Source organism: Anarrhichthys ocellatus, unplaced genomic scaffold (assembly GCF_004355925.1).
Source record: "Anarrhichthys ocellatus isolate YVR2014 unplaced genomic scaffold, GSC_Weel_1.0 scaffold48, whole genome shotgun sequence".
Classification (NCBI taxonomy): domain Eukaryota; kingdom Metazoa; phylum Chordata; class Actinopteri; order Perciformes; family Anarhichadidae; genus Anarrhichthys; species Anarrhichthys ocellatus.
The window spans coordinates 508,745-528,306 of NW_022280078.1; the positions used below are offsets into that span (position 1 = coordinate 508,745).

The following is a 19,562-nucleotide window of genomic DNA, read 5'->3' on the forward strand; positions in this document are numbered from 1 at the left end:
ACACACACACACACACACACACACACACACACACAAAATTCAATCATGTCTCTGCTGCTGCCTGGGGGAAACACGGTGTGGAAGCCTCACTATAGTGGAAAATCACCTTTTCCATGTTATTTTACACAGTAGCACCTACACCACACACACACACACACACACACACACACACACACACACACACACACAGAGCCTGGATGCATTTACACCAGGAACCAGGAGATCAGATTTTTTTTTTTTTGCTCTTTGTGGTGCAGATCTCACTCCGTCATGGCTGCCTCCGCCAGAAGAGTCAGTGAGGAAAGTGATTTTAAAACAACCGTGAAAAAAGACATCGGTGCCTCAAAGAGCTAATGTGATCTTGTGACAAACGTGTTTTTTCCCTATGAGCTTGCTTTATGACATTTGTATCATTGTTATACCTGACATGACTGCCAACATTTGTCTATATAAGAAATAGAATGTATTATATTGTATTTTAAAATGCCCAGTCTGTATTATCATTTGGCAGTTTCCTTCATAATATTATTTATATATAACTGTATAAGTTACCAAATGAACCAAATCACTTTACAAGTAGATGGAGGTTATTATACAGGGGCTGGACAAAATAGTATGAACACCTCCTGGAAAGGGACTGTGACTCAGAAGTTACTTAAAGACATATATTTATTCCCCAGTATATCAAACTGTATTAACTTTGTGGCAGAGTTCGACTAAACATATCAATACTATAACTATCTAAAGTGTTGAAGAGCGTTGGTCAAAATAATTGAATATGTCAGGGGGATGAGTCTTCTTCTGCAAGTTAGAAAGGAATTGACATGAAATTAAAGCACATCGTTTCTGTTGCAGCGAAGGAGTAGAAGGTCACCGCTGGACAAATATATGAAACTGAATAAGGAGATGTGAACCAGCAGCGTGTGGGGATCTGTGTTGTTCTGCTAGTGTTTACAACCATCTCAGAGGCCTGCGGTGTGATTCAAAGTGTCAAAGAGGTGGTAAATAACATGTTGAGCATCTCGTCCAATTGCCCCGGCTTGACACGGCCTCTCTCCAGAGCGTGTTTAGGAAATTAAAGGCAGAGGATTTTTTTTCATAATTGTCTATTTTATCATTTTATTACAGCTAGCTTTCCTCTGATGTGCTCCCTTTATGATTAATCAAATACAATTACTGCGTGACTTATTTCAGAAGCCTCTCCATTGCTGAGGACCATTAACGTGTGTGTGTGTGTGTGTGTGTGTGTGTGTGTGTGTGTGTGTGTGTGGCAGCTCTGGTGTATTTAAATAGCATTAAGTAATTAGAAAAACAGGAAAAGAGGTTGGAAAAGCTAAATTGTCTTCGTGGATTTATACCCCCATCCCCCGAATTTTTCTCTCTTTTCCTCCGTTGCTCTTCCTCAATATTTCAGAAGCGTCCATTAAAACGTCCATCAAAGGTAAAAACTAAGGAAATCAGGTTTTACCTGATACAGAGAAACTAATTTGGAATAGTTTAATTTTTCTGCCACGAAGCTATTTCTTCAGGAAAGAAGAAGCGGTAAGATTTGGGGGAGGAAAGAAACAGACACACAGAGAAAGAGAGAGGTTAATTCCATACCTTCGCCTCCCTGTTAATGAAGTGTAGGTGGCGTCCCGGTCAGTGCAGCTAATTGAACAGTGGAGATTACAGCAGCTGCTGCTCCTCTGTGAAAAGAAGGCCGTGTTCATTAGTCGTTGCCATATAATATTCATTCTCTGTAGAAAAGTGTAGATAGTAATCTGTGCACAGAGCCGTTGAGATGACTGTAAAGCTCTCAACATGTTCTGTGGTAGCAATAACTCAACAATCATCATTTGAGAAATGACTGGTCTTGGGCTGCTCTCCTGCCTATGTTCATCATATCTTTACTTTCCTGTTTGAAAGTGCATTTATCACTCATAGCGTCTATTCTTTGATACTGAATATTTCTTTTTTTCCAACATTTTAAAGCACCTCCACTAAACCATGGCACAATCACAGCAATGATGAAGGATTCATGTGTGAAAAGGGCTGCAGATGAAGTTCAAATCATAGCTTGTCCTGTCCCAGGGTCAGTGGTGACAGAAGAACTCTGGTCTTTTAAAAGCAATGTCACGGTGTAGAAGCTCTCTGTTACAAGTAGAAGTCCTGCACTCAAAATCTTACTTAAGTAAAAGCACAAAAAAACCCATAAAACTACCAAAAGTAAAATCCCTCTTTTGATTAAACTATGACCTTTTTCAGAATTATATTTATATAATTATTGGATTAAATTACTGATGCATTAATGTGTACATCACTTTAGTGTTGCAGCTGGTAAAGGTGGAGCTAATTGTAATGCTTTCATATACTGCTTGGTCGCTGAATCCATTTTAATACATCATCATAGTTGATTTATATCACCTTAAAAATAAAAAATAAATATCTTTAAAAGACAATGCCATTTCAATATCATTGCATGACTTAAATTATGTTATGTGGAGATCATTGCTAAATCAATATGATATATGCACCAAGAGGCAGGAATAACAGAGTAATGGTTCGTATACACTGGGTCTTAAAAGGTTGTCAAGCTATCTTCATATTCTAGAACATTCTTTTCTCTGTAATTCATTTATATTTTATTCAGTTTCAAGCAAAAAGGAGTGATTGTGGAATAAAAAGGATTCTAATGTCACTGTATATCCCATTCTATGCCCTTTCACATTAGATTGGGTCAGTGCTTCAATGAATACACTGATACAATGTGAATCATAGAGTATGTTTTCACCCAAATGTTCTGCCAATTTTAAGGGGATGAGTATGCAAAACAAGATTACATAATTAAAAGAAGCACCAGTAACCGCGGTAAATTGTGGCGTTGCATTGCTGCCTCTGGCATGTCATGTTATTTCCATGAATTTAATTTCTGTCTCCACACCATGTGACACTCATGTCTTCTGCTTCTTTGAATGTTTTTTTAAGTAGGGGGGGTTCTGGTGAAGTAATGTAATAATGGCTGGGAGCGACATGCTGAAGTATTTCTTACACTGTAGACATAATAAGAAAAAGGTTGAAGCATGTATCATACAAAAATGTTTCTGCAAATAAACTGCATCCATCATCTGGCATCTTCCCTCCATTGGTATAAATAAATAAATATATGTTTTAACTTTGTCCACCTGTGCTTCAGAGCAGGTGGTTTCCTGATGCTGCAGTCACTGCAATAGCACTCAGTAGAAACCCTACACGTCTTCATCAGGACAAAAACAAAAACTCCTCTCTGCTTCTGTCACTTTTCTAACCCCACCGAACCCTCTCCCCTCCCCCCCATTCGGTTGCCCGTCCAGCTCAGTGGGACCCTCTCTCTCTCTCTCTCTCTCTCTCTGCCAGTCTCTCGATGTCTCTCTGCCTCTCTCGCCCCCTCCCTCAGGGCAGAAGTAAACCACGCCTTGAGGCCCTGCTCCCATTGTGTGTCCTCTGCTACTTCTGTTTGGGGCCTTTGTGTGCCGCTAATCAGCCGTGGGGCCATGCTCAGCCCCGAGTGTGTGTCTGCGAGTGTGTGTATGTGTGTGTGTCTGTGTCCCTTGCCCTCATTACGTAGCCACACTGGGAGGCCAGCATGGGAAGTTTCTGCTGCAGTATACACCTCCCTCCATCCCTCCAGTCCCCCTTCTCTCTCTCCCTCCCTCTAGCTGTCCATCAGTCCCTTCCTCCCCCCTGTCTCATCTCGCCACCCCAAGACATAAAGCCTTACTGGCCATGGTTTTTAAATAAAAGTACAGTTGTTTTAGCCTAAATCGAGCAGCCTTGTTCAATAAAAAAACGTCTCCAAATCCTATTTGCTCAAACTATTTTTAGTATCATTTTGATTTCCATTGAAATACTTCACATGTGAATTGATACTCAAAAAGTATTGTAAACAGCATTTAGTAAGACTTTGGTGGACTCCTGTACCTTATTTCAATTTCCTGGCAGGATTTGCTGGGTATTAACATTCTCATAAGTACTCATAAACTTTTTGATTTTGCAGATTTTGCTTTTAAAATTAGATCCACCTGGATAGATGTTTTTTACTTCTTAGATCCCTGCGGCCATTGAATGTGACATTTGTGAAACTGCTATTTCCAAGGTCAAAACTGAACCTTCGAGCTCTATTTTTTTAAACGGTTGACCTAACAATCACCAAAATGTTGTCTATTAATATCAGTAATTAGTAATAACAGATTAGAGCAAGATGATGACAGGCTAGTATCTCGAGAGTATATTCATTTTTAATTGCAGCAAACCAATCAGGTAATCTGAAAGAATTCTAAATAAGTACTAAAGATTGAGCTTCTCCCATCGGGACAGAGAAAGACCGGGTCTAACAGGTTGACAAACTCTTTTGTTTCTCATGCCGTCAAGCTCTAACTGGATGAGTCAAATGATGATGAGAAGTCTCCCATATAATTGGTGTATGACGATATTATGCTGTCAATGAAGTTCATTGTGAGCTTGTGTGGAGGTTTTAGCTCATGTTTTACATGTTTTTTTATTATGTTTATTAATATTCAAGTCTGCGTGTGTTTTGTGTTCGACCAGGCTACAACACAAATTTTCCATCTTGGAAAGTAGTTGTGTTAAGAATGTTTTCACCTTGATATATACTAAGCTCAGTACCAACAGAAGGTCTTCAGGAAACCACATCCCAGTACACGACACACTGTTTGTTTGTCAGGTGATTCAACAGTAACGAGAGCTCAATTCAATAATGGAAAGTGAAAAGAAACCTCTGAAAGTGTAATCAGTTTCACCGTTACTCAAACACATGCATATGCTGGACTGAGTGAACTGTCCGTTGCTCTTTATTGCTCCCCTCTGTCACCAGCTGGGTGCCCCCTCACCCTCCTGTTCCCCTTACCACTCCTCCTCCTCCTCCACTTCACCTCCTTCTCATCTGTCCATCCCTTCTTTTCACTCTCTCTCTGCCCAGTTTCCCCTCCTCCTTCTCACATCCATGATGTATCACCTGTCCGTGTGTGTGTGTGTGTGTGTGTGTGTGTGTGTGTGTGTGTGTGTTTGTCTTGGTGCCCGATGGGGTTTTAGCCACTGGAGCTCTTTGACTTGAGGACAAGCGTTGTCTGTTCATCGCTCATCTAAACACACACACACACACACACACACACACACACACACACACACACATACACACCCTCTCTCTCTCTCTTTCTCTCTTCAGTCAAGAGCTACACTCCTATCTCAAATTTCAGTGTGGGACCGAGAACATCTCTTTCTCTCTCTGTGGGTCTCCCCTCCCTCTCTTCCTCCACCTCTCTTACCTCAGTTATCACACAGGTTTGTCAATTTACTGACCCATATTTGTGTTACAGCACATAAAGAGGTTGTTACTTATGTTTATTACCGTTTCCAGCTGGAGGGAGAGAGAGAGAGCATAGTGACGAATTGAGAAGAGAGATTTCCTAACTTTTTCTTTCCATCTACTGTCCCATCACAGGCAATTCTTCTTTCTTTTTATTTGGACTTCCTGGTCAAATTGCTACACCAGTAAGGACATTAAGACAACGCAAGTGGAGGAAGTGCATCACTTTCCTGTTTTAAGAGATTCACTTAAGCAAGGCTCCAAACACTCATCTGCCCAAATAAGGCTTCAGAGGTTAACAACCATTGATTGACAAGGATCTACTCTGAGGTCTTTCTTGATGTCCGAGTTCGGCCCACACACTCTGCAATCAAACTTATTCTGTGATCTCACACTTTTGGTCACAACAGGTAAGGTTACCTGTCAATCTCAAGCTCCATCTCTTCCTTGGTGAAAAACGAAACCAAGAGATACTTGAACGCCTCCACTTGCTCGCAACTCACTCCCGATGCTGAAGGAAGGAACCCACCATCTTTCCAGCCGTTGCCTCGGACTTGAAGGCGCTGTGCCTCTCATACCAAATTTTTCACACGCCATGAAGCCAACAGAACTACATCGTCTGCAAAAGGTAGAGATGCAACAGCTAGTAACTCCCCCCGAACCGGTCTCAATTCAAACACATCAAATACCGACGCCTATGCCTCTTGGAGTCTGATACCGACAGTCAGAGGCACCCTTTAGTGTCTGCACGTGACTGGTGGATGGGTCAATCAAACAAAGAACTTTCACCAAGGAGACCGCTGTTCGTGTCCTGTGCGAAAACAAAAAGTAAACTTCGACTTATTTTGTCTTGTCAATTACGTGACTCGTTAGTTACGTAAGTCATTAGTCAGTACAGTTAACATCAACCACAATCTTTTCAGAAACCTAACTTCGTGGTTTTGTTGCCTAAACCTAACGTCCTGTGAAGAAGGAAGTTTAATTTGAAAATACACAACGCATGTAAGTGTCAGTGTAAACTGACACGCCGTCCCTGACAGATCCAAAACTACTGCTAAAGAGTTACCTAGAGCATCATAGTTTGAGGCTTGGGGCCACTGACCAATCGTCTGTATTTGACGAGTTGGGAGTGAGAATGTGTTGAAACCGCACAAGCTTTCCACTTGCGACACCCACATTATAGTGCATCTCATATCCAAATTTGCGAGTTATCATGAATTTACTTTGTGTCTAAGGGGTAGGCACATACAGTATATCATGAATTCTTTGCTGGTTCTGGGGAACATGCACACCAAAAAGAAAAATATCTGCCAATTCCTTGTAACCCAATTCTAAATTTCTATTTCGTATGGACATTTAGATCTCAAATCAAAAATAAAGTGCAGGTATTTTTCTTCTCTTGTGGTGCCCGAGCTCATAAATTGTTTGGATTTGAATGAACTTGTTGTTGTCTTTTCTACAGTGTCAACTTTCAGAAGAATTACCTGTTTTTTAACCGCACCACTGGGAAGGCCAACACTTTGGTGTCAGGCTGCCACTGTGGCCTTAATGGCTTTTAGCCATGTTGGGTTCTAAACATTTAAAGTAGCATTTAGATGTTTGAAATGAAAGCATGTGTTGGAAATCCTGGGGAAAAAACATCAAAATGAAATATAGTTTCCTACTTGGAATTATTACTTGATGACTATGACTGAGGGCCAATTTCGCACATTTTAGTTGTGACCAGCAACCATAACTTCCACGAAAGTTTTTCAAACTTCTATGACAACTCATACAAGTGTCAGACTTGTTGCTGCAAAGTAACATTGTGGGGACCACAGTAAAGGCTTCTGTAACAACTAAGGCAGTAAATCCATTTTTTAACATACATTTTGTCTTCAGTGTGTTATATTAGTTGTGATCAAAGTGCTGCTACATATGGCCTCTTTTATGTTTGTAATTATCCATAATATGAATGATATATATATATATATATATTTTAATGATTCTGCCTTTACATGCAATCACGCCACTAGTATATCTCCAGTACGTTGTGGTTGGACTAACACTTTCTCATGTTTGTTCAAGAGTCAAGAGAGTTTTTGGCGAAGGTGAAGGAAGGTGAAGGAGACTGAGGGGGAAAAAAAAGAAGCCTCGAGTCTCTTGCTTCTTTCCCTCCAAACTTGTAATGGAGGTTTGATTAGCAAGCATGTAATGTACTTTACCCCCACGGATGGAGACAGAGGGGGAGGAGGGTGAAAAGAGGCGAGGGATGGAGGGAGAGGTATAGCAGGAAGGAGGAGGAGTGTATATAGGCTGCCCTCACAGCAGGTCTCCTCATCTCCCCTCCTCCCTCTACCACCACTTTATTCCTCAACTCCCTCAGACCAGACAGGACCAGGACATAAGTTCCCCCCCTACTCAAAAACCTACCATCACCTCCTTTGCCGACACACACACACACACACACACACACACACACACACACACACACAGACACACACACACACACACACACACACACACACCAAAGCCTAATGCCATCTCTCCACCACCTCCTTCCCCCCTATAGCTGCACCATGCTGTGCAAGCGGTGGGTGAGGGTGGGGTAGGATGGGGTTGGAGGTCAGAAGCAGGAAGAGTTTTCTTTTTTTTAGGGGGGTAGGGGGGGGTCGCCCACCCCCGTTAACAAGCTGCATGTCTGCATGCAGGAAGTTGTTTGTGCACAGACACAATGCAAGTTTATTTGAATCCAGCAGGGAAAAGTCGGCTGTGTTGTCACTCAGCTGGTTTTAGGGTTAAAGGCTAAAGGAAATGTTGAGGTAGCAGCCATCACTGTGTTGCTTTTACTGGCAGAAAAGATCAGGGACTAAAAGTCATGAGACAGAAAAAAAGTGTGCATATCCAAACTTCCACTTAAAATGCTTTCTTTGTTCTTGAATTTTTTTCTAAAAGCCTTTGTATTTTACTTCTGGGAAGATAGTTTAGTTTTATTGGTTAATAATAACTCAAACTAATAACACCAACAGATATTTTATTTAATATAGTTTTTTTAAATGTAAGACCTTAAAATATAGTTTTCTTCCAAAGAAAAATCCTGAGAATAATCCTAAACTTTTTATTCATTTAGAAGAATATACTTTTTTTGAACATTGTGGTTTCTAACTTTTGCACAACTTTCATCAAAGTACGTCCCAACTTTAATGTCCGGTTGTACTTTAAATTATGGAGGCAACATAATGAAAATACAGTTCTTAATTCAAAATGTGTCACCAGATGTGATGGTTTCTTTCCTCCAAGACAAAAGAAACAAGAAACAACACTGTCAAAAGTAATTTAATCTTTTAGACATTGCTGATAACCTACTGAATTTGAAGGACGTATTTCAAGTCCCCTTAAACTTAATACAAATTCAAAGAAAACTTATTTTTTAAGCCTAATTAAATATATGAACTATACAATTCTCTGTGCCTCCCACCAGGCCAGATCAGTGTTTCTCTTCCCCCCTCCGCTTCGCTGTGCTGTCGGCTCAGGGTGTGAGCAGAACAACATTAATGTGTGGGGACACCTGACAAGCCCGCTGGCCTTTAGGGCTCAGCCTAATCACTCTGGACCCAAACCCATCGGGAATTAAACCTGCAAAACCAAACAGTCACTGTGGGAGCTGGCTGGCATCTGCTGCTGCCACTCGAATGGCTGCTGAGAGACCGGACGTTGCAAGCTTCATGTTGGTGAAAGTGTGTTAAAGAGAGCAAAGTAAGCTGATTTATATGCAAACCTGCAGTGTAAACAATAAGGTGGGAGACAGAATTTATATTTTTTCTAACAAAATAGAGCATTGGGAAGCCTGAAAATTAGGGAATGTGTACCTCATTGGATGATTTGTGTCACTTTTCCAGCCATATGTAAAAGGCAATAAGCCAATTTATCGCAAGACAAAATATTTGGAAGATTTACTGAAGCATGATCCAACATGGGAAACTTCTACATCTTCCAATGTTGCCGTTTGTAATTCTATGCTTTTTAACTGTGATGGTAAATCTGACAGCATTATGGTCTCAGGGTTGAATCTTGCACACATGCAAAAACATATTCATGTGCTGTTATATAAAAAAAAATGTCAAGAAAATTCTAATTGTGTATGCCCAGGAGAGTCTGATAAATGTGAGCTTACGCCAACATAATGAAGGTTTGACAGCTAGAGGCCAAGAGTCAGTCTGAAGATGTCGCTGTAATGTGTTTGAACTAACATTAAAGCTCCTTTGCCAACATTCAGAGTACAGTAGTGTGTTAACTTTAAAATTAATGGGGATTTTCCAGTGTTTAAAGTACAGTAGCTTGTTAACTCCAGTATCTGTTAAGCCACGCAGGCCCCTCTCCACTCTCTCTCCAGATGCCCTCATTAATTTTAGATTGGCTCTAAATGAGTCTCCTTCATCGTGGCCGAGGTTCTCTAAATTAGATTCATTTATATTTAAATTGTGAAACAGGCGTGGTTAATGAGAGAATCATTATTTTTGGGGTTATTTCAGATGGGCTGATAGTTGGGCAGCTCAGTGCTGTGTGAAGTGAAGCCACCAGAGGAGGCACACATGATGTGAGAAGCACAGCATTTTCTCTGACTAACATTCAAAACCACCTATCCACGGGACTTCAAAATAAAAGCATTCTGGTGGAAAAGGTAAGGTCATTTTAGCAGCACAAGCACTGTTTGAATAAATAAAAACAGAAGAGCAAATTAAATCTGAAATACAACTCAATTCCTGGATCTTACGTAAAGAAGGGAGAATATGCAAAGTGGTATCTACCTGACTGTCGTACAACATGTCCTTGTTTATTTCCTTTGCTAACACCTAATTTAACACTCTTAAAGCTAATGTGTCACTTTCAACACATCGGTGTCATTTTCGGCACCACATGTGCCAAAAACGCATTACAAGACACACATGTTGACTTAACAGGTGCCCCTATCGACACATGATGCCCCGACAAAGCAGCAGGACGCCTCTCGGCCTAAACTGCTAAAATTGGAGTGTTAGAAATGTCACATCTGAGGAAAGGAGGCCGTGAGGCGGAACAAGAGAGCTTCCCCTCCCGTCCCCATGAATCCATCCATCCTTCTCATAAAAAACACAAGTCACACAGTGCTTTACAGCTGTACGTCTCCTTCCAAGGCGTCTCACGGCTCTCGGCGTCCTATAGCAACCCCCAGCTTCTCCCCACCAGGAATTTGACTGTTAGGAATCTAAGTGCCAGGCGTTTAAAACCTGAGGAATGCTATTGTTCTGGTCACAGCTGCACTAGCACTGGCCTGGCTACTGCTGCCACTGTGTGAGTGTGATGGGGAGGAGGGGGGAGGGGGAGGGAGGGAGGAAGGAGTCGAAGGTGTGAAAAAGGCAACTTTACGTGTTTCCAGTACTCCGCGGTTTCATGACAAAGCAGCACATAGTTGACAGCAAGTTGACACATTCCTCAAGCCTGGATGGCTGCAAGGCTCTCTCCTCTCTCTCTCTCTCCCTCATTCTTCTTCTATCTTCCTCCGGCATCATATGTTCCACTTAATGTCTCTCTCTTTTGTTTTAATCAGGCAGCCCCAATGCTCAAAGTTGCTGAAAACACTGAGGTAATTACGTAGAGAAAAATCAGAGGATTCACTTGCTGTAAGTATGTTAACCCTAAATGTACTGTAACTTAGTGTGAAGCTCTCTAAGTATTGCTTTATATCATAAATCAGGTACGGATTGAGGTAATAAATAAGCTCGCCTTGGGCTTTGTTTTCCATCTCCTTCAACAATATTCGTTATTTCTTATGTTTATGCCCTTCGCATGGGTTTGACTTGTGAAAAACCCTCAATGTCATATATGACAATTATTGACTAGCCATAGTTTCATGTCCTTATGATGCACGACTTCACCACCGATCCTTGTGTACATGTAAAGAGATTGTCTTCTGTTGTCTCTAGATTCACAGGACTCCCAGCTCTGCTTTACTACGTACGTACAGTATATTCCATTATGATACGGGAGTTGGAGCAGAAGCAACAGTAGTGAGGTGGCAGGGCTCCCCTCTCCCTTTCTAGTAATTACCATCCAGCTGCTCAGAGGAACAATGCTTGGCTCTCTTCCAGACGGCTGACTTCATACACTCTGTGCCACGCTCAATTTGGAGCGCAGCGGAAGCTGGGCATGACTGGCACCCTCCAGGGCATTGCTGTCTCTATGGGACTCACTGTGTGTGTGTGTGTGTGTGTGCGCGTGTGTGTGTGTGAGAGTGCTTTCCCTAAACCTACCAGTTCTCATTTGCCATCCGGTTCATGCTTTGTCCTGGATTCTTGTTTGTGTCTTCACTTTCCTGTGAAGCCACTGGAGAAACAAAACAAAATGAAAAAAAATAATTAGAATTGATGATCAGGGACCTTTTTGTACCGTGTAGTCGATCTGTTGCTGGTTCTTAAAGGCAGAGTGTTGCCAGTTACCACTAAGGAAATCCTTAAGCATAAAGGGAATTTGGCGCTATACATTTTCTGCTTTGTATGCGGTATTCAGGTGAAGATCAGCGCAGAAACATAAACAGAAATGGAAATGGAAAGATTGACACCTATAAATGCTCAGACTAGTTTGACAGGTGATCAACACTGTACGGACTTATTTAGTAAAATGGATGTGGGTAAAGATTTCACTCAACCTTGGTGAAAAGCTGCAGAGTGAATCCTTGCACTGCTTGCTGATACAAAGTTGTGTTACCAGGCAACAAGTACCATCTAGCCTAGTAACTCAGCAAAGTTTAGTTGCAGAAAGTTAAAGCTGACTCTTTGTTGTGAAACTGATGTCAAGCTTTGGCTAAAACTAATGGAGCAGCCAACCTACTAGCAGGCATTTGAATATGAAGAATTCGCTCATTATATGGGTCGAAAATGTGCACACACACACACTCATACACACATACACACACACACACACACACACACACACACACACTCCAAACTTGGCTGAATAGGGTGCAGCACACCCGGCTCTTCCTCCTGCAGCACAATGAGGACCTGTTTGGGGCCAGTATGCCCAGTTACCCCAATCCCACTGACCAAAAAAGCGACACAAACACACACATACACACAAACAGCCACATACACACTACCAGCCCCAGTCTGTCTCCTACTGTTTTGGACAGAAGGGCATTTAAATAGCAGAGACAAACAGCAACAGTTGCTAATTGTCGTTCGACGAGGAGATAGCAGCATTAAAACAGAAAGCCTTACAGTTCCTTCAGTGAGTCACACCATCCAGCTGACATGGTGCGATCTGACATGACGCACTTTACAGAAACTTCATTAGACAATATAGGAGTGCCAAGTTTTAATAACTAAACAACCCAAAAGTCACTAAAGTTATAAAAATAACAGTTTTCAAGTTGTTTTCCCTGTAAATCAGACAGATCATCATTTTACTATTTAACTGCTGATAATTTGTAATCATTTGCTCTGTTAGAATAATAATAATGATTAAGAAACCTATTGTATGGTATTAAAACATGTTTAACGTTGCACTCTCACTGATCAGAGACAAAACCTTGATATTGGATGACTCTGCGAAACCTTAAATGCTGCATTCAGTGAAGGAAGTGTATGAATTCTCAACAAGTGTATTTCCATCCACCTGTTTTTTAAGCGCATTTTCATTTGAGTATAAAAAATAAAAAAAGAAAAGGAAGTGGGAATGACGGAAATTTGAAAAATGATCTGAGGCGGAAAAAAAAGAAATGTTTCAATGAAAACAAAAAGTGACAAAGTGCAATAAAAAGATGACGAACATGAAGCAGGTGAATTATTTGTCCCTCAAGCATTCTTTACAACAACTAAACTACAAATATCAGCAGACCAAAACCTCAGATCTTTAACGTTCCTCAAAGTAATACATGAAACTAACACAGGCTATAGTTCCAGCATGTTTTCCACACATTTTGAACTTTGACTGGTACTCTTTTATATAACGTCTCTTCTTCTGCAATGGATAATGGCACCTGACTGCAGCATTAGCACCACCAGCACCCAACTCCTATTAGTCACATACCAGTACAAGATGTATACAGGCATTCATTCATTTGCAATTTGTTTTGCTGATATTCAAAGATTCTGTTCAAATTTGCACTACATTTGGATGAAAACCTGACATAAATGACACTTATAATATGTGTGCACTGCAACAACAGTATTGTTATCATTACAACTTGGTAAACTGTTGGTAAAGATATAGATAGATATTGTGATAATAATATAGTAATTTAACAAATGAAATGTTAGTCTCTCACATAAAGGTAAGACACAGTCTCACTTTTTGGATGATAATTAAGTGAGTTTTTAGAGTGAACATATTGCTCTGGAGACTTAGTTGGTTTTGTTGTATAGTTTGTGGTCAAACATAACAAAAATGTGTTTGAAATGGTGTGTAACGCATAGGTATGACAAAGTATCGATGTACTGCATAAATAGTGTGTGAGGGTTAGCTGTTGTATTCCCATGTAGCTTAATGGGTACAGAAAGGTACTATTACTGCCAAGCCACTCAAGTAGAAAATGTATAGGGTACGGTTACAAAGCTACCTGAAACTAACAGTAGTGGCAGTGGGGGGAGAACGGTAATAGAAACAGGGCGGCTGGTGTAAACAACTCAAATACTGATATTTCTGCATTGAAGCTGCCGATACTTTGAAACTGTAGTTTTCAGCATCTCTAAGTAGTCCGCCATATCAGTTCGGCCGGACTGCCAGGGCCCTTAAGATAAGCATTTCCATCAAACAGCTATGTTATCTAAACACGTTATCATATCTATATTAACGTCTGCCTCGATGCAGTCACAGTGTATTCATATGAACTCCACCACAATAACACAATAACAGTAATGTCATTCCCCATTTGCAAGCCGTGCGGCTGAGGCAGAGGCAGAGTGGCAGAGGGCCAGCCCAAAGCAAACAGAGGTGTGTTTCTGATTTGACTGCTCACTCACTGCTGTTACAGAGTTAATACACGGACGCAGCGCAGTGTCGGACCAGCGGCTGTATTTTAGGAACTGACCTGATGTCTTAATGACGCTTAAGTTCGTGTCCGTTTTACTTTTCTAAAACAGTATCCAACACTTGGTTTTGAAGTATTTAGTAGTTGGATTTGCTTCCCTCTTAAGGTACTTTGTAGTTGATATTACATGCCAAAATATACTTTTAGAGTAGGTTTTACTTTACAAAAAGTGACTACACTTTACATTTGGCTTACGTTTTCTTAAGTTAAATTCAAATGTACTTTACAGTTGGAATTAGTGGTGTCCAAAAAGTACTTTTAAAGTCGATTTTACTTTCCTAAACAAAGGTACTTTGCTTAACAGTTGGTTTTAGTTCCCTAAAAGTACTTTTTAGTTGGTTTATCTTTCCTAAAAAAGCACTTGACTTAACAGTTCTTAAAATTACAGAATGGAACAATATGAATAAACCAAATAACCCAGATTCAGTCCGGTGTAAATGAACATGAAGACAGATTGAAGATGACCAGATATACGTGTTTCTACATGTGTGTATGAGTGTACTGATACTGTTATATACAGTATGTATGTTGACATGTATGAGTAATTGAGCACATGATTACATAAGTGTGCTTGAGGTAATGCCGCCTATACTACATGCGCACTCATACGCATGTATGAACGCAACTGCATGTGTGTTCATTTCTGTGCAACTATGTGTGTGTGTGAGCTTGTGTTAGTGTGTGTGTGTGTTAATGGCAGCGGGCCCACAGGCAGGGCCCCCCACAGTGCCCAGGGGGATTGTGGGTAGTTGGGAGAGGGTTTGGATTCTGGCTTTGTTTGTCTCTGTGTGCTGACATCACTGTGCTGATGGCACCAAATCCCCCGTTCTACTGCACACAGCAGTTTCTATACAAAACACCAACACACACACCAACACACATGGTGCAAGTAATGCCAACTTGGCCAAAAATAGTGCTCTTTCTCTTTTTAACACACATGCAGACATCCATGTATGCATATATGGATGCGCCACACTCTCTCTCATTCTCTCACACACACACACACACACACCCACGCATGAACACACACACACACACACGGGGCGCAGCGTGATCGTCATATCTGTAGCTATATTTGGCCTCCTGCAGGAACTCCAATTGACAAATGCACTTTTTTAAATACACATTCGACATTGTATTCCTCCTGTTGATAAAGGTTTTATGACCCCATGACGTCCTGTCTTATCAACATTAACACCTAGACGCTCAATTAATCACCAAGTTCAGATTTCGTTTCAGTTTTGTGATCAGTTGAGAAAAAGCCTTCCTACATGTGTGGTTGTATTGTTGATGGTATACAGGAACTGATACTTCAGAATGACTACAAACATGGTGACATCTACACGTTAAATACTTCAATACATTGAGTCAGATTATAGTTGCATGTCTTTTTGCAATACGTCTGTGCCTCTTCAGAACTGCAGTATTTCCGTACATGTCAGCCATTGAACTGATTGTTGTGTCCCCCCCCCCCCCCACACACACACACACACACACACAGTCTATTTGCTCATAGGCTCAACTATCTGACTCTGTCTTTACATAGCCTGGTTAAACATTAACAGGCCGCCTTTCTGTTCCCTCCAGTGCTGTCTTTGGTATGTATGGAGAAGGGCGGGAGGAGCTGGGTAATTGGGTTGATGATACTTCCTCTCAAGCCTAGAGGAAATGGGTGGCCATTTTTATTTATTATTGACTTGTTTATTGGTTACATTTGTTTGTTACGTACAGAGAAAGAATGTCTTGTTAGTCAATGTACTCCTTTTAACTGTTGATATGCACAAATATGAATTATTTGGAATTACAAAACCTCAGTGATACTTTGTGAAATTGACTTTTTTTGATACAAGGTTCTCGGTGTCTTCCTCAAGGACACTTCAGCAGGGCAACTGCCCCGTGACACAGTTTCAACCTGCATCATTTAGATGAATTGCACTCTCTAAAACCACTCAGCGTTCCTGATGCCCTCGTATGGTTTTGTAGGGACTTAATATGGTCAAACTATATCTGCACGCAGAAATCCTGAGACACACGCAAAGAAATAGAGCAGGGCAACATGCACACAAACTGCTCCTAAGGACCCCGGGAAGCGGTTGGGATGGACCCAGCACTCAGAGCCACTCAAAGCCAATCAAAGTTGATGATAGCTCAGACATCTACAGCCGCTCTCACACACGGATAAAAAAATGTCTTCAAGCGATCGCATCATCGTTACCACATCACTCACGCGAGGAGGGAAGGAAAAAGAAAGGAGGGAGGGGACATAACAACAGAAAAAGGTGCACAAAAATGAAGGAATATGTGTGCTGGGCTCTGTAACGAACATACTATTAGTGAAGGTTGATATTTTAGGTACTGATGAGGTGAAAGAATAATTTTAACGATGTACAGGGGAAACATACACCCATTATAATGATAGTAAATATGTTCGCATCTCTCCGCCCCTTCATCTGATGTGCAGGAAGCTTTAAGCTTTTAAGTTGATAATAAACCCAAACAAGCCCATTATTTTCACAATTTTGTATTATCATGGTGAAAATGTACACGAAATAGTACAGTGACTCTGAGGCACAAAGTATAACAAGCTTAGTTAAATGAGTGATACTAAACATGAGCGTCATTAATTAACTTGACTCTAATTACTACACTTAAGGAGCCGCTTTCTGATTCTTAAGAAAAACGTGTGTTTTTAGTGTCTGTTAGAGAAGAGGTCCGTATCTACAGGTTAGAAAAGATTGGTTCATCAGAGATGAACAAATGGGATCATTGTGTTTTAACATTTTCTAACAAACTGGGTGTATCCAAGTTTTTTTTGTTTTTAGTTAATTCAGAAAGTAATTACTGTAATGTTTCTGGTGGTGATATTTTAGTAACAAACTGATCCAAAAGGATGTAAAGTGTCTCGACTAGTATTGATGCAAAATAGTCTACATGATGCTCATCAAAGATGTATCTCCTTTAGTCTGCAGCTAGGTTATTCAGGCATTATGTTTTAACTGCAATAGACTGTTTTGGCTCACCTGTCCTCTAAAAAGTACCTTGTGTACTACCTCAGGGTGTGACTCAATACATTTCCCAGAATGCCTCTCAACAAGGTGCCTAAAACTCTTGCATTCAGCAGCTAGACAAAGCAGTGGGTCATAATAATGACATGGTGACAGAAAGAGAGTGAGGTTTTCAGCAAATGCTGGATGGATGGGAGCGAGAAATATCATCACAGAGGTGAACAAGTGATTATGTTTCTGAGGTAAGGAAGTAAGTAGAAGTAAGTTGCTGTAGTAGTGAGCTTAGTCTCTCTCTCTCTCACACACACACACACACACACACACACACACACACACACACACACACATTATGCACAATTGCCACAACTGATACTCAAACAGATTTTCCCGACAGTTGAAGACGTTTTAATAAACTTTTAATGACCACTCCAAGAACAAGCCCCGTCCTGAGTACTGCTTTGCTCTTTCTCTCTCTCTCTCTCTCTCTCTCTCTCTCTCTCTCTCTCTCTCTCTCGCACACACACACACACACACACACAGGGTCCTGTCAGGGCTAACTAAGCGGAGTGGCGGGCAGGGCAGCGTTTGGATTGGCTGAACAGGGGTTGCCGGGGGTTACGCTGGATTTGGTGGACCACCTGCTGATACTCGGCCGCCAACTGACTGAAAACATTTACATCAGAAACCACCCAGGATAGAGACACAGAGAGACACAGAGGGTGAAAAAAAGGAAGTGAAGAGAGTTTGTACAAAACAAAAAGAAACGACAATCAGCTCTGCTGCGAAGTGCTCCGATAACCTCCGTTTCCTCTTCCTGTTGCCAGAAATGAAAGGCTACTGATGCAGCCTCACTGGCTTTTAAACACAAATGATTAATTTCGTGGTGCCAGAAGAGTAGAAATTGAATTCACGATCCAATGCCCACTTCATGCAGCCCACAGGAGAATGCTAGAAATCGTTCTAATGTTGCTGTTGTTGTGACCACGAGGAAGCTTCTGGTAGCTTCACAGACACTTCTACCGTGTGTGAGAGTGAGAGGACTACCCCTGCAGTGGCAGTGGAGGTGTTTCATGGGGCAAAACTACTTCACACTGATCAAGGTGTCCGTGTGAGTCCAAACACAGCCAGAGCTGTTTATTTGATTGGAGAGAGAGTTTGGCCGAACAACAACGTTTCATTGACAACAGCACAATAACTTTGGTGACCTTTGAACCTCAGCCAGGCAAGAATTAACATTTTTGTTTTTTGGGGTCATATGATTCCTGAAAACACAAACACAAATGTATTCTGGATGGTTTGCACCGTCACAGAGGCCGAAGGAAGTGGATTCATTCTCTCTTGTATCCATTTTTCCACTTTACACTGCGTTACATTCGTACTGCATCACCATCTTTGAGGCAAATATAAAACCATATGACATTTATTTGTCAGCCTGTAGACTGTTCATGATTACTTTATAGATTAAGTTTTGCATTAAAACATATGATCAGCTTATAAAACTAAATAACAGTTTAGTTTTAAGGTCTATAAAGTAGTTGAATTAGCTCCACCATAACAGCTACAATATTAAATGCTGCTTGAATGTTAATGCTTCTGTAATAATGAGCAAACATTTGGCCAATAATACCACTGAACTTTTACTTAAGTAAACTGCTGCACTGTAGACTTTTACTTGTACTTTTACCTCATAAAATGCAATTTAAATTACATTCTATGAGAGTCAAATCCAAATTAAAAGCAAAGAAAGATTCATGAAAGTAAATCCAATTTACTTTAACTTGTAGCAGTGTATTTTACATTGTGGTATTGATTCATTTACAGGTTTTCTTCCATTTTCCAGAGACGGATTGGATACCCATATGAATATGAGCCTAAAGCATCAATGGAAAATGAACATCAGGGTAACTGAACTGCAAAAAATCCAATTACAACAAAGAGTCAGATATTCAAACACTCATAATCAGCTTAATTTCAGTCCCAGAGATTGAAAAAGTTCTGGTACCAAAACTGTTATATGCAGAGCTTTGCAGTGGCCCCTGCCCCTCCAGAAACATCCATTCCCCCTCCTCACCCGCACATGGGGGGCCTGGGCCTACTCTCTCTCAGGTCCTCTGAGTGTATGTGTGTGTGTGTGTGTGTGTGTGTGTGTGTGTGTGTGTGTGTGTGT

General features: G+C 41.0%; 1 protein-coding gene across 6 annotated transcripts in view; it reads right to left on the reverse strand.

Moving 5' to 3' along the window:
- Positions 1-19,562, reverse strand: part of sox2 (SRY-box transcription factor 2) — a 73,368-nt gene that overhangs the window by 2,671 nt on the left and 51,135 nt on the right. For 5 of the 6 annotated variants that reach the window (XR_004213533.1, XR_004213531.1, XR_004213532.1 and 2 more), the window contains 2 exons: positions 11,614-11,686; positions 1,603-1,688 (listed from right to left, as the gene is read on the reverse strand). The gene's annotated coding sequence lies outside the window, so the exon portion shown is untranslated. The remainder of the gene's footprint in view (positions 1-1,602; positions 1,689-11,613; positions 11,687-19,562) is intronic. The other variant, XR_004213530.1, reaches the window with a different exon arrangement.